Source organism: Podarcis cretensis, assembly GCF_951804945.1.
Source record: "Podarcis cretensis genome assembly, chromosome: Z".
In the NCBI taxonomy this organism is placed as follows: domain Eukaryota; kingdom Metazoa; phylum Chordata; class Lepidosauria; order Squamata; family Lacertidae; genus Podarcis; species Podarcis cretensis.
This window is the reverse complement of record NC_137184.1, coordinates 41,772,988-41,785,271: the sequence shown is the minus strand read 5'-3', so window position 1 is coordinate 41,785,271 and position 12,284 is coordinate 41,772,988. Positions and strand designations below refer to the sequence as shown.

General features: G+C 43.8%; 1 long non-coding RNA gene across 4 annotated transcripts in view; it reads right to left on the bottom strand.

The window, feature by feature from the left end:
- LOC307208318 overlaps window positions 1-12,284 on the bottom strand; it is a 109,103-nt gene that overhangs the window by 38,536 nt on the left and 58,283 nt on the right. For 3 of the 4 annotated variants that reach the window (XR_013835084.1, XR_013835085.1, XR_013835086.1), the window contains one exon: window positions 9,904-10,008. This is a non-coding gene — a long non-coding RNA (uncharacterized lncRNA). Of the gene's footprint in view, window positions 1-9,903; window positions 10,009-11,949; window positions 12,047-12,284 lie in introns of all 4 variants that reach the window. The other variant, XR_013835083.1, reaches the window with a different exon arrangement.

The following is a 12,284-nucleotide window of genomic DNA, read 5'->3' as shown; positions in this document are numbered from 1 at the left end:
ATCTCATCTCCTATTCAAATATTTGGAACAATATCTCTTCCATAAGTTCCCTTCCAGAAGGGATCAGAGATCAGAGTGGAGATTGTAGGCTCATTTATTTCCTCTGTAATCCAGTTCATGGTGTTTGTTGGAACGATATGAATATCCCCCCACCCCTCCCAAAAAAGATCCAGTGGCCGAGCTGCAATGCTTTTGCTGTTCCTTGAGTTATGCATCTGTCATATTTAAAAAGCGTAATTCTTTCCCTCTCGCTCTCCTCCTCCTCCTATGAAGTATGACCTTAAAGGTCTACCATCACTTTTTTCTTCTGATGTGTCAGCAGCTAATGTTTCAGACAGCCAAAGGTGAAACCTCATTCCTAAGACAATGTCAGCTTTGATTTCGCTGACTCCTTATATGAGCATTGCTTCAACCAACACCATCAAATATTTGTCTGCTTTTTCTTTTTCTTTTTTGCTGTCCCAAAGAGTTTGTTAACTGAGTTGCAGAGAACTGTTGCTTGAGGGCTGAGCCATATTAATTACAAATAAAATTGCCTTGCGCCAGGGCAGAAAACGACACAGATTAATTTGTAGAGCAGTTTAGAAGCAGCATTCTCGAAGACGTCTGCTCTGCAAAATACTGAAATCAATGGGAAAGATAGAGCAGAAGAACACCAAACATCGAATGCCCATTCAACACACGTCCAAAGCAGATGGCATCACCAAAAAGAATCATGGGAACAGTAGGCAAGGGAAATGGTAGCCCCTGTGAGGGGAAAACTATGGTCCGGTCCCCAGCATTCTTTGTGGGGGAAGCCATGTGCTTTGAAAATGCACAGAATGTGCTTTAAATGTATAGTGTAAACCTTTCCATAGTTCTTGCATAAGGAGAAGGCTGGGTTTTTAAGGTGGTTTCATACCAGAGTTATCAACCATTGGCATAGCATGGGGAAAGCAGAGGAGCGGTTGCCTTGGACACAACATTGTTAGCAAAACTTGAACACCCTGTGCTGCCTCAATACAGCTGCGTGCTTCTGTAGCTGGTCTCTACTGAAAAAAGCTTCTCCAGGCGAAGCAGTACGTGACATCTCCAGACCACAGAACAACTCCTCTTTTCTTGTTTCTGTGGCTGCGATCTCCTGGGTGACACAGACACGATTAGGCAATTGAATGCGCATGTGTACTCTGCCCATTTTCCTCCCTCCCACCCCCGCTCTGTGCGCTGGCAACCCACACTTTGCCACTGGTACAACTACCATTTGGAGGGAGACCTTTTTGCACAGGCCATTGCCGTTCCACATACAAACATACTCAGACCCTGGGATTGGCATCTGACCCTCTCTGTGGGTCTCCTTCCAAGGGTGCTCAGAGGGTGGTAACATGAAAATTGGCCTTTTCTGTGGTAGGAAACTCCCCCACCCCCAACTTGCAGAATGATCTCCCTAGGAAGCTGGACTGGCATTAACTTTGCCAATCTTGCAGTGCCAAGCAGAGACATATTATTCTCTCAGGTATTTGGACAGCACTGGTGGTCAGGCTGTTGGGGTTTAGGCTGTGTGGAAGGTATGTATGTTTTGTGCTGACTGAGGTGCTGATTCCCACCCCCCTTTGATGAACACTTTTAGTACTTTGCATTGTTTTATTGAATGCATTTTGAATTTATTACTGCGAAATGCTTTGGCATACCCTTGGGTGTGTGAAGTGATGAATACATATTCAGAGTATGAAGAAGAGTGCAGAAAAAGAGATGATGTGTGGCAATTAATAAAATAAAATGAAAGTGTCTTCCTGGGTGTAAATTGACAGTTATTCTGGAGAGCTGGTTTTCAACTTGTAAGGTCCAGCAGCACTACCACCCTGCACAGAAATCCAGAATCGGGTCCCATAATGCATGTTTAGGGTAAAGGCATGTCCCAGGTGTGAAAATGTTTAAGACTGCTGCTCTAGATTATTTGACTTCTTGGTTAATCCAACTCTGAACACCTCTAGCATTTACAATTTCCTAAAAGCTGAGCAACAGAATTTTAGTCAGGGACACCCAGCGAAAGGAACTGACAACAGATTCAGGATTGACCAAGAAGAAAATGCTCCTTTATGCACCACAAAGTAGCACAGCACCAAATTCAGGCTCTATGAAGGCTCCCATCATAGAATCATAGAGCTGGAAGGGACCCTGAGGGTCATTGTAGCCCAAGCATAGGCAATCTCCGGCCCTTCAGATGTTTGGGGCTACAATTCCCATCATCCCTAGCTAACAGGACCAGTGGGATGATGGGAATTGTAGTCCCAAACATCTGGAGGGCCGGAGTTTGCCTGTGCCCTCGATAATCACAACCATGCTACCTCAGTCACACACCCTTCTTGATTATTTTATAATTATACAACAACAGTTAGAGATGTATTGCAACGATCAGTGTGTCTCTCCATGTGCTGCCTCTCAGCTAGATCTATTTTCTGTGTTCCTGCAAGGGTAAATGATTTGGAGTGCTCTAATATCTTATTTTGGAGTGGCTTCAGTTGTGTTTTCCTTGAAGTTCCATTGTACAGAACAGAACTTGCACACCATTCCCTGGAAACTGAAGCACCTTGTGTTGCCAGTGGTCTTAAAATTCTTCGGAGCATATAGAACAACCGCTCCATCGTGCTGCACACATTCTCCAGAGTGATCCTAGGAACCAATCCTCAGTGGCTGACTCACCTCCTTTCACTCTGATTGGCTCCAATCAGCACAAAAGGTAAGCTCCCCTTTCAAGCTGACTGGGTGGCTCTGGGGCATTGGAGACCATGCTGCAGAAACAGTAATGCATCTTTGAATGCTCGCAACCCCAGACCACTGCACCTTTGCTTGTGTGGCATGGATATGGAACCAGTGACCCTCTAGATGCTACTGGACTCTAGCACCCTGCATCTCCGGCCAGGGATCAGGGATAATTGGTGTTGTACTTCAGCAACACTTAGAGGGCCACAAGTATCCTCTCCCCTCTGGTTTTAGTGGAAGAAGGTGAAGGGCTTCTCAGCTGGGAGTTTGAATGCTTTCTGGAGTTAAGACAATATATGATACCTCTCTAAATTGCATCTGTTTGGTGTGGAATTTATGTGTGACATCACTTCTGATGGGCTTGGCTCTTGCCCAGATAATGTCTTTGTGATGGATAAAGCTGCAGTTGTCACTTTGGGCTTGTGACAGAGGATTCACAGGGACTGTTCAAATCTCTAAATGAGTTTTGAAGGTAATGAGCAACATAAAAGTTTTAGGAGGGTCATTTCCTTCCCATTGCAGGTTTTGAAATAGCGTCAGACTAAGAGAGTGGCTGTTGTCTCTAGGAACCAGAGCCAGAATGGGAGCAAAAGGTAACAAGTACAAAAGATAATCCAAAGAAGTTGCTTTATTGCAGGTCAGACCTTGGGTCCACCAAGTATTGTCTACAGTGAGTGGCAGCAGCCCACCAGGATTTCAGACAGAATTATATTCCAGCCCTGTCTGAGGGTGCCAGGGATCAAATCTGGGACCTTCCACATGTTCTAAACTGAATTATGGCCCCTCGGTTAAATCACAACAGTTACACCCTCCATCAGAGTTGAGCAACAGCGAATTAGTGCAGTGGATGAGGGTCAAACTAGATGTTAACAGACACAGTAGCAATCTCTCAATGGCTAAAAAGTAAGAAAAACTCCAACTGGAAGTGGAAGAAGGGAATGAATGCACAACCCTTTCCCTCTGATTATTTTGCATCTGAAAATTTCCCTTCCCCAGTTGCTTTCCCACCCACAGAGGAATATAGACAGCACCAATAGCTTTTCCATCAAAGGTGGAACAGCAGCTTAAGTGTGTGTGGGTGTGTTTGTTTGTGTATTAACAATTTGTTTCGCTAAATATAATTATTTTTAAATCTCAGAGCAGTGTGCAATGAAAATACCAGTGGAAACGCAAACAACATTAAATAAAACCATTTTTTTAAAAAAACAGGCTATAAAGCAAGATTGAAACACAGACATGTGCCACCGATACAGCTGAGCAAAATACAAAACAAAAATAAAAAATTTAAGTGTCCAATGCAACTTGGGTAAACATTTACATTTTTGAGAAGCAATGAATGGTGATTACTGTTTCTTCCTCACTAATTATCCAAAGGACGTGGATATGCTATCACTAAGGAGCCTCACTTCTGTGTTGTTGTCACGAAGTGACAATCTGCTTGTCGTGGACCAACCAAAAAGGCCACATTCACAACACACATTTAAAGAGCCATGAGATGCAGCTTGTTGAGGGTGCTGTCTACAGAGTTGTTAGCAAACCCATTTGCCTCTCAGAGCTAAATTTGCTGGACTTCCCTGGGAAGAAAGTTTGTTAAACCCCTTTGGGAACTGGAAGGAGAACAGAAGTCTCCTAACAACTCGCAGCACACTGCAGTTCCCAGGATCCTCTGAGGGAACCCATGACTCTCAGCAGGCTCTGCTCCCTGCCCCTTCTCAGGCTTTTTTCGTTGTGCATCCTGGAACAAGAGAAGAAAGAGCCATGTGGCTTGGCTCTCAGTTCAGCAAATGCTGTAAGTGAACTGAATCTCTCTGAAAGGAGATTTTATAGCCTGCATCTTTGCTAATCCAAAGATTTCATTCTCCTTTTTGTAAGGACAATTTTCCTGCCCCTCCCCCCATATAAAAACTGTCTGGAGCAACAACTGAATGGGGCGACTCTTGATGACATATACATAACACTAGAAGCTTGGTTTTCTCTTACTGCCCAGGTCCCAGTGAAGGCCTACTTGCCCCCTTTCCCAGCTAGGCCTTGCCAGATGGGTCTTCAGAAAGGAAAGGAGAACTTGAGATAGGAAAGGAAAGTTAACATGCAAAGCTTAGGGCTGGGCCTTCTGAAAATACATGATAAATTTGGGTTTCCTTCCCACAAAACTCATCCCTCCTTATGTTACTGGACTACAGCTCCTAGCATTTCTGACCAGTAGGTATGCTGCCTAGGATGATGGAGTTCAACAGTATTTGGCAGTCACCCCATCCCTGCTTTGCATTTTGTGCGGCGGAGGAGGTGGAGAATAAAATGAAAGTGACATGGCGACTCTTGGTGATCAAAAGATTTAATATTTAAATTTTCCGTTTTACAATTTAAAATACTAATTTAAACATCCTTAAAATATCAATGACTTCTCTTCTTCTCTTTCCATGATTCTTTTTGCATATCATAAATCCCTGGATATTTTACAAAAACTAATCCATTCAGTATTCCATTATTGCATCCATCAAAACTTATTTACACTGTTGAATTTATCTTAATGCTGCCAAAGTTTTCAGGTATACACAATTTCCTCCCCCCATATATTCAATAAACGTTTTCCACTCTTCTCTAAACGTATGTTCTTATTGTTCTCTTATTCTATATGTTAAGTCTGCAAGCTGTGCATATTCCATCAGCTTAAGCTGCCATTCTTCTTTAGTTGGGACCTTGCTCATTTTCCATTTTGGGGCTAAACACGGGCCGCAGGAGTGGCATACATAAATGACCTTTTGACACCAGGGAATTTTTAGTCCGAATTATCCCCAACAAAATGTTTAAAAGTACTTGCTTACAGGTTTCCTGCAGGTGTCTGGTTGGCTCCTGTGAGGACAGGATTCTGAACTAGAATTGGCCCAATCCAACAGGCTATTCTTACGTTCATACCTGTAATTGGCTAAGCACCTCCCCCATATGAAAATCAGTGTGTCTCCTATTATAAGCACTGCCATCTCCACCTGTGGCAAAACGTGAATGAGTTTCTTTTCCATGCTAATGGCTTCTTTCATACACTACTTCTTTCCCATAGGAAATTTAGAAATTACAGCAGTAGTTAAGAGTTGGCACTAAAGCTCAGTGCTATAAAACATCTTTGTTTTTTAAAAAACCCAACTTTCTAAACCTGTTTCAGTCTGGATGACAAATATATATCATTAAGCGCGATTAAGATTTCGTGATGGCCTATGCACCACGCTTAATTGTCCTGCGTTTATACTTTCCATTTTTATCCCATTAAGGCCAGGGACTGTGATTAAATGGCACTAAATTAACTCCAAGGCTCGTATGCCAGGCTGTGGACCTTCCTATGTTTTAATACATCTTCCTGTTTTCTAGCAATGTATAAGCGAATCCCAATTTTCATTTCTGTTTTGTGCAGCTGGGTCGGTGATGGGAATTCAAATGAATTCTCTGGCATGTATATTTGAATTCTTAGTAGCCAGGGACAATGGATCATATGATTTCTCTTCCAGTAATTTCCCACAGCAGAACAGATGAGGAGGTACCATTTGGGGGATGATGCCCCCAGAGCAATGGGCAAAGGATATGCAGGATATATTAGGTCCTGTATTCCAGAGTAGTATAAAGCACTTACAAACTGAGGCATTGTATATACGTTTGAAACAAGAGCTGCCCTTCCCACAGGCTTACAACATAAAGATAGACATAAAATGCATTAGGGAGGAAAGGAAAGGAGTGTGGTGTAGTGGTTAGAGTGCTGGACTAGAGTATGGGAGATCTGAGTTCAAATCTCCACTCAGCCATGAAACTCTGGCTTTGGCCAGTCACTTCCCTCTGCCTAAGGGAGAAGCCAAGTAGCACTGGATCTCTGACAGGCCATTGGGCAGGGCTGTTTGGCCTTGACCTCTGAAGCAATGCAGCTGAATGACCATTGAGAGAGAAGCTGTTCTGGAAAAAGAGGAGCCAAGTGGCAGTTAGCTGCTGCCAGGCTGATGGAGGGGGCTCCTCTGCCTCACCTCCCCATTGCAACCTATTGGGCATGTCGTCGAGGCAAGCTATTTGGGGACTGGTGGCACCAAATGGCAATTGGCCAAGCCAGTGGAGGGGGAGATGCTTTCTCACCATTGCCAGGTGGGATGCTTGCTGAAAAGGGCAGTTTATTTGGGACAGGAGGCCAAAGGGCAGCTACATCCTAATTTCAAACAGATACAAAACTAGGAAAAAGAACATGAGAAGAGCCTTCTGGATCAGGCCAGTGGTTCATCTAGTCCAGCTTCCTATTCTCACTATAGCCAACCAGAGGCCTGGGAGAAATCCCCAAGCAGGACTTGATCAGCAACTGGTAGTCAGGAGCATCACCACCTCTGACCCTGAAGGCAGGGCTCATGGCCATTGATAGCCTTGTCCTCCATTAATTTGTCCAGACCTCTTTTAAAGCCATACAAGTTGTTGACCATCACTGCCTCCACTGGGAGCAAGTTCTATAGTTTAAATTATGAAGGATGACTTTCTTTTATCTGTCCTGAGTCTTCCAATGTTCAGATCCATTGGATGTGCTAGGTGAGGGGAGAACAACTTTTCTCTACCAACTTTCTCCATGCCATGTGTAATTTTGCAAACTTATATCATGCCATCTGCCACTCATTCCCACCCCCCTCGAAACTAAAAAAAGTCTCAAATGCTGTAGCCTTTCCTCAGAGGGGAGTCATTCCATCCCCTTGATCATCATTGGTTGCCCTTTTCTGAACCTTTCCCAACCCTGAAAATATCTGCCTGGAGGCCCAAACTGTACACAGTATACCAAACACAGTCACGCCATAAACAGGTGCAACAGCATTATGATAGCAGCAGGTTTTATTTTCAATTCCTTTCCTAATGATCCCTAGCATGGAATTTGCCTTCTTCATAGCTGCCACACACTGGGTCAACACCTTCATCAAGTTATCCACTATGACTCCCAAGGTCTGTATAATAAAATTACAAACTGGAGGAGGACAAAATCTATCACCAAAATAAATGGGACACTTAAAAGAGAAAGGAGGAGAATATGGTAAGTTTAGCGACTATGTGTTGTTGTTTTTACTAGCAACAGACAGGGAGTGATAAGGGGGAGGAAAAGAATAAAGATGTGATGTCTAGGGAAATACTTGGGGTGGGGGTGGGGTGGGGTGGGGGGTTAACAAGAAAGAAAGAACCCACAGCAGAGACCAAAGAAGGGAACATAGAGAAGAATCAGAGATGAAAGATAAGCAGGAGCTGCTAAGAGAATGAATGTGGTTGAATGTGCTTAAATTGAATAGGAAAAGGAAAAGATAGTGAAATCAAACAGAAGGAGGTGATGTTATGTATTATTCAGCAGTTGTTAACACCACCAAATATGCCTATCTGTCTATGTTAAAAAAATGCTGAGGCTGTTGGATGATAAAAATTGTCTGCATCCCTGCTTTTAGGACAGGTGATGTATTCTCTCCTTGGTCCATTTTTTACTTGGATTCATCACCCAGCTTTCCTCAGAGCTCAGCTTACGTAGTTTACAATATGAAGATACAGTTCCCTGTCTCTAAAGTATTATGGTCTGATATAATATGCCAGCTATGTTGATATGTGTGCTATTATTTGAGCGATTTCCATTAATGGCAATGCTGTTTGTCTTCTAGCAGCTCAGCAGGTATCCATGATGGATGATTTCTGAGCTTCACTCAACCTTGAGGATCTTTCTTCATCATGTTTGATCTGGACTATATTTATCAAGTACTTTTTTCTATTTTAAAAAAGCCTCCTTTCTGAACGGAGCTCATACTATTTTATCTTCACGATAACCCTGTGAGGTAGGTTAGGTCAACATGCCCCTGTCTAAGTTCCCTGTTTGCACAGAGCTTTTATGTGCACCCACAAATGTGTGTGCATTTTTTAACTCAAGAAAAATTGAGGTTGTGGGTGAAACACAAGTACCTATGGACATTTCATTCTTCTGTCCAATCCTTAACGCCTTGCTTTGCTCCTAACCTCCTGAATCATGACTCCTGAGCTCTATGTCTGCTGCATGGCTCCTTGCCTGAATAATGATCTCTTTCTTACTTCCAAGTAAGAGTCTCTGTCTGCCTGTTTTGGGACAGAGGAACCAGGACGCAACCATTATTTAGCCTTTGGAGAAGATTAAAGTAGACACATGAAAGCTACCTTCAAGTATCTGAAGGGCTGTTACACAAAAGATGGAGCAGGCTTCTACTCTGTTTTTCCAGAAGGCAGAACTACTGCCAACAGGTGGAAATAGCAAGAAAGCTGACTTTGATGAAACACTGATGAAACTTCCAAACACTAAGAACAGTTCAACAGTGAAACCAACTGCCTTAGAAGGTTCTGGGCTCTCCTTTGATGAAGGCGCCTTAAGCAGAGCCTGTTATCTGTTAGAATGCTGTCATTTCATACTACATTACAGATTCCTCACTGAGCAGGGGTTAAACTATATTACCTCTAAGCCCCTTCCAAGTCTAGGTTACTATGACTCTGTGATTTCGGATGCATTGGAAATGGGTTATTTTGCATTGATCCAGTAGGAAATTAAGAGTCATCTGACTCAAGTGTGGCCATATAGATTGTGATGACTCTTTTGTTTTGAATTTTGCCAGGGTTCCAGCTTATTAGCTCTAACATCCTCCACAGCGCAGAATCAAACTCTATGAATAATACATGGGATCCTGGGAGGCAGCTGTGAAATCCAATTAGTTTAGCTGAAATTTGCATATCAATCAAGGGCAAAATATTTCTTGCTCAGCTGCTGCAGAAGTAGCCTTTTAAGAGATTCAGGGCGCACACTTGTAAATTCTGCAGGCAGTTGTAAATAGCAATAGCTTTATTTAAACGCTGGGAAAATTTAAAAATATACACAAGTCATCTGGGGGAGGAGAAACCTCTGCACTGGATGCACAAGTATCAGTTGTAAATTATGAGCTCCCAGGTGATAGCTGAGAGCCCAAGGGTTGGAGAGATAGTGTTCCCAGGTGACAGCCAGGTGCATGGAGTGAGTAAAGGTAAGATTGGTGCTAAAGAGTTCTGTCCTGAGGAGAAGTTAGGAGTGGAGTCATTGTGGCCCTAAGTGAGAGGGTGGGGAGATAGATGTGTTGGTGAGGGTGTTTGTTATGATTTAGTGCCTGGAGCCCTGGATGGCATCATTCTTACCTCAGTTTGTTTGGATCTTCAGTTAGGAAAAGGACAATGGCTTGCTCCAGAATTCTGCTCACACAATGACCAACTAGATGCCTCTGGAAAACCCTCTAGCAGGATCTGAGAAGAAGAAGAAGAAGAAGAAGAAGAAGAAGAAGAAGAAGAAGAAGAAGAAGAAGAAGAAGAACAAGAACAAGAAGAAAAACAAGAACAAGAGGAGTTTGGATTTGATATCCCGCTTTATCACTACCCGAAGGAGTCTCAAAGCGACTAACATTCTCCTTTCCCTTCCTCCCCCACAACAAACACTCTGTGAGGTGAGTGGGGCTGAGAGACTTCTAAGAAGTGTGACTAGTCCAAGGTCACCCTGCAGCTGCATGTGGAGGACGGAGACACAAACCCAGTTCACCAGATTACAAGTCCACCGCTCTTAACCACTACACCACACTGGCTCTCTCTACTCCAGTGGCTTCCAGCAACTGGTATTCAGAAGCATTGCTACCTCTGACTGTAGAGGCAGAGCACAGACATCCAGGCTAGTAGCTATTGATGACCTTCTCCTCCGTGGATTTGTCCAATTGTCTTCTAAAGCCATCCAAGTTGGTGACCATCCCTGCGTCTTGTGGAAGTGAGTTCCACAGTTTGTGTACTGCATGAATTAGGGTCCCCCCTTTGCCTGTTCTGAATCTTACAGCTTCACTGGAAGTTCATGAGGTCTAGCATTATGAGAGAGGGAGAAAAACTTTTCTCTATCCACTGACAATTTGTTGATGATTTGTTGGCTGGTACCAAGCAGTTGGGACGTGGATGGTGCTGTGGGTTAAACCACAGAGCCTAGGACTTGCCGATCAGAAGGTTGGCGGTTCGAATCCCTGTGACAGGGTGAGCTCCCGTTGCTCGGTCCCAGCTCCTGCCAACCTAGCAGTTCAAAAGCACATCAACATGCAAGTAGATAAATAGGTACCGTTCCGGCAGGAAGGTAAACGGCGTTTCCGTGCGCTGCTCTGGTTCGCCAGAAGCGGCTTAGTCATGCTGGCCACATGACCCAGAAGCTGTACGCCGGCTCCCTTGGCCAGTAAAGCGAGATGAGCGCCGCAACCCCAGAGTCGGTCACGACTGGACCTAATGGTCAGGGGTCCCTTTACCTTTACCAAGCATTTGTTTTGCATGATATGGGTTGAGGGAGTGGGGGATCCAAGAGTGCACTGACGTGATTGCATGCTGTGGGAAGGGAGGGATTGTGTGATAAATGGTAATAAAAAGTAGGGACCAAGAAGTAGTGTGTGCTGTGGGACTTACTCCCTAGTAGTGTGCTGAGGATGGCCGCCTAAAGCCTGCATCCCTAATTCACTCAGCTAATGTTTATTTTGTATCATTTGCCTCCCGTCCTGGAAAGCCAGACCAGCAGGTGTCCGAAATTATCCCCACCCCAGACTTTTTGTTTCATTTGTTTGATAATTGGGGGGGGGGGTGGAAAGTTGGTGAGAGCACCCTTTAATCCCCTCGCTTCTGAAATTTTTCCTTTGGCTCTCGCCCTGCGATGAGATTTTGCCGATTTGCAGCACAATTGAAATCCAAGATCCGCTGGGATAAGTGAGTTTGGATTTGGCAAATCTTGGGCCTTCCTAGATCAGCCAGGGTTCAGTTATACCTACACTGGTGTAAATTCCTCATGCTCACTGAGGCAGAGATACTGAGTCCCTCTTGACTCAGTTAACAAAACATACAGCAGCATAGGTCTCCCAAAAAGCCCGTGTTGGTGTGGGGCAAGGTAATGGTTAGACTAATTCCAAACTCTGTTCATTACAGCTATGTGGCCTAGTTCTAAATCCTTAAAACTCAGACCCACACTAATCTGATTGCTCAGTCAGGGACTCATAGTTGGAATTTGAAATAGAGTATCTACGGTAATCCCAGCCTAGACTTTGCTGACTTCCTATAGTTAGGATTCATCAGTTACATGTTTTTTGCTTGCTATGGACATTTTATTGTACTCTATGGTAATTTTAATACGCTGTTCAGCAGAGCTGTTTTTCTAGAGATAGAGGTGTCGGAACTCACCATGAACACCTTCCTTGTTCTCTTATAATGGCAATGGTGCCCACCTGAGAGGTGCAGGAACTGAGTTCTGGCGAATTCTGGCTGAAAAAAAGCCCTGCTGTTCAGCATTTGGGGGAGGTTTTGGGTGAGAAAAAGGTGTTATATGAATTAATTGGATTAGTAATTCTAATAATACTGCAATGTAGGTTTTCCACACATGCTTTGGGTTTGGGGTGTGACTTTGCTCTGTACTGATTATGGTAACATCACACAGACACTCCTTCTCCATGCAGATTTACAACAGGAAAGCTTCACAGTGATATTGTGTAGGCAATCCTAAAACCATCCTTTGGCCA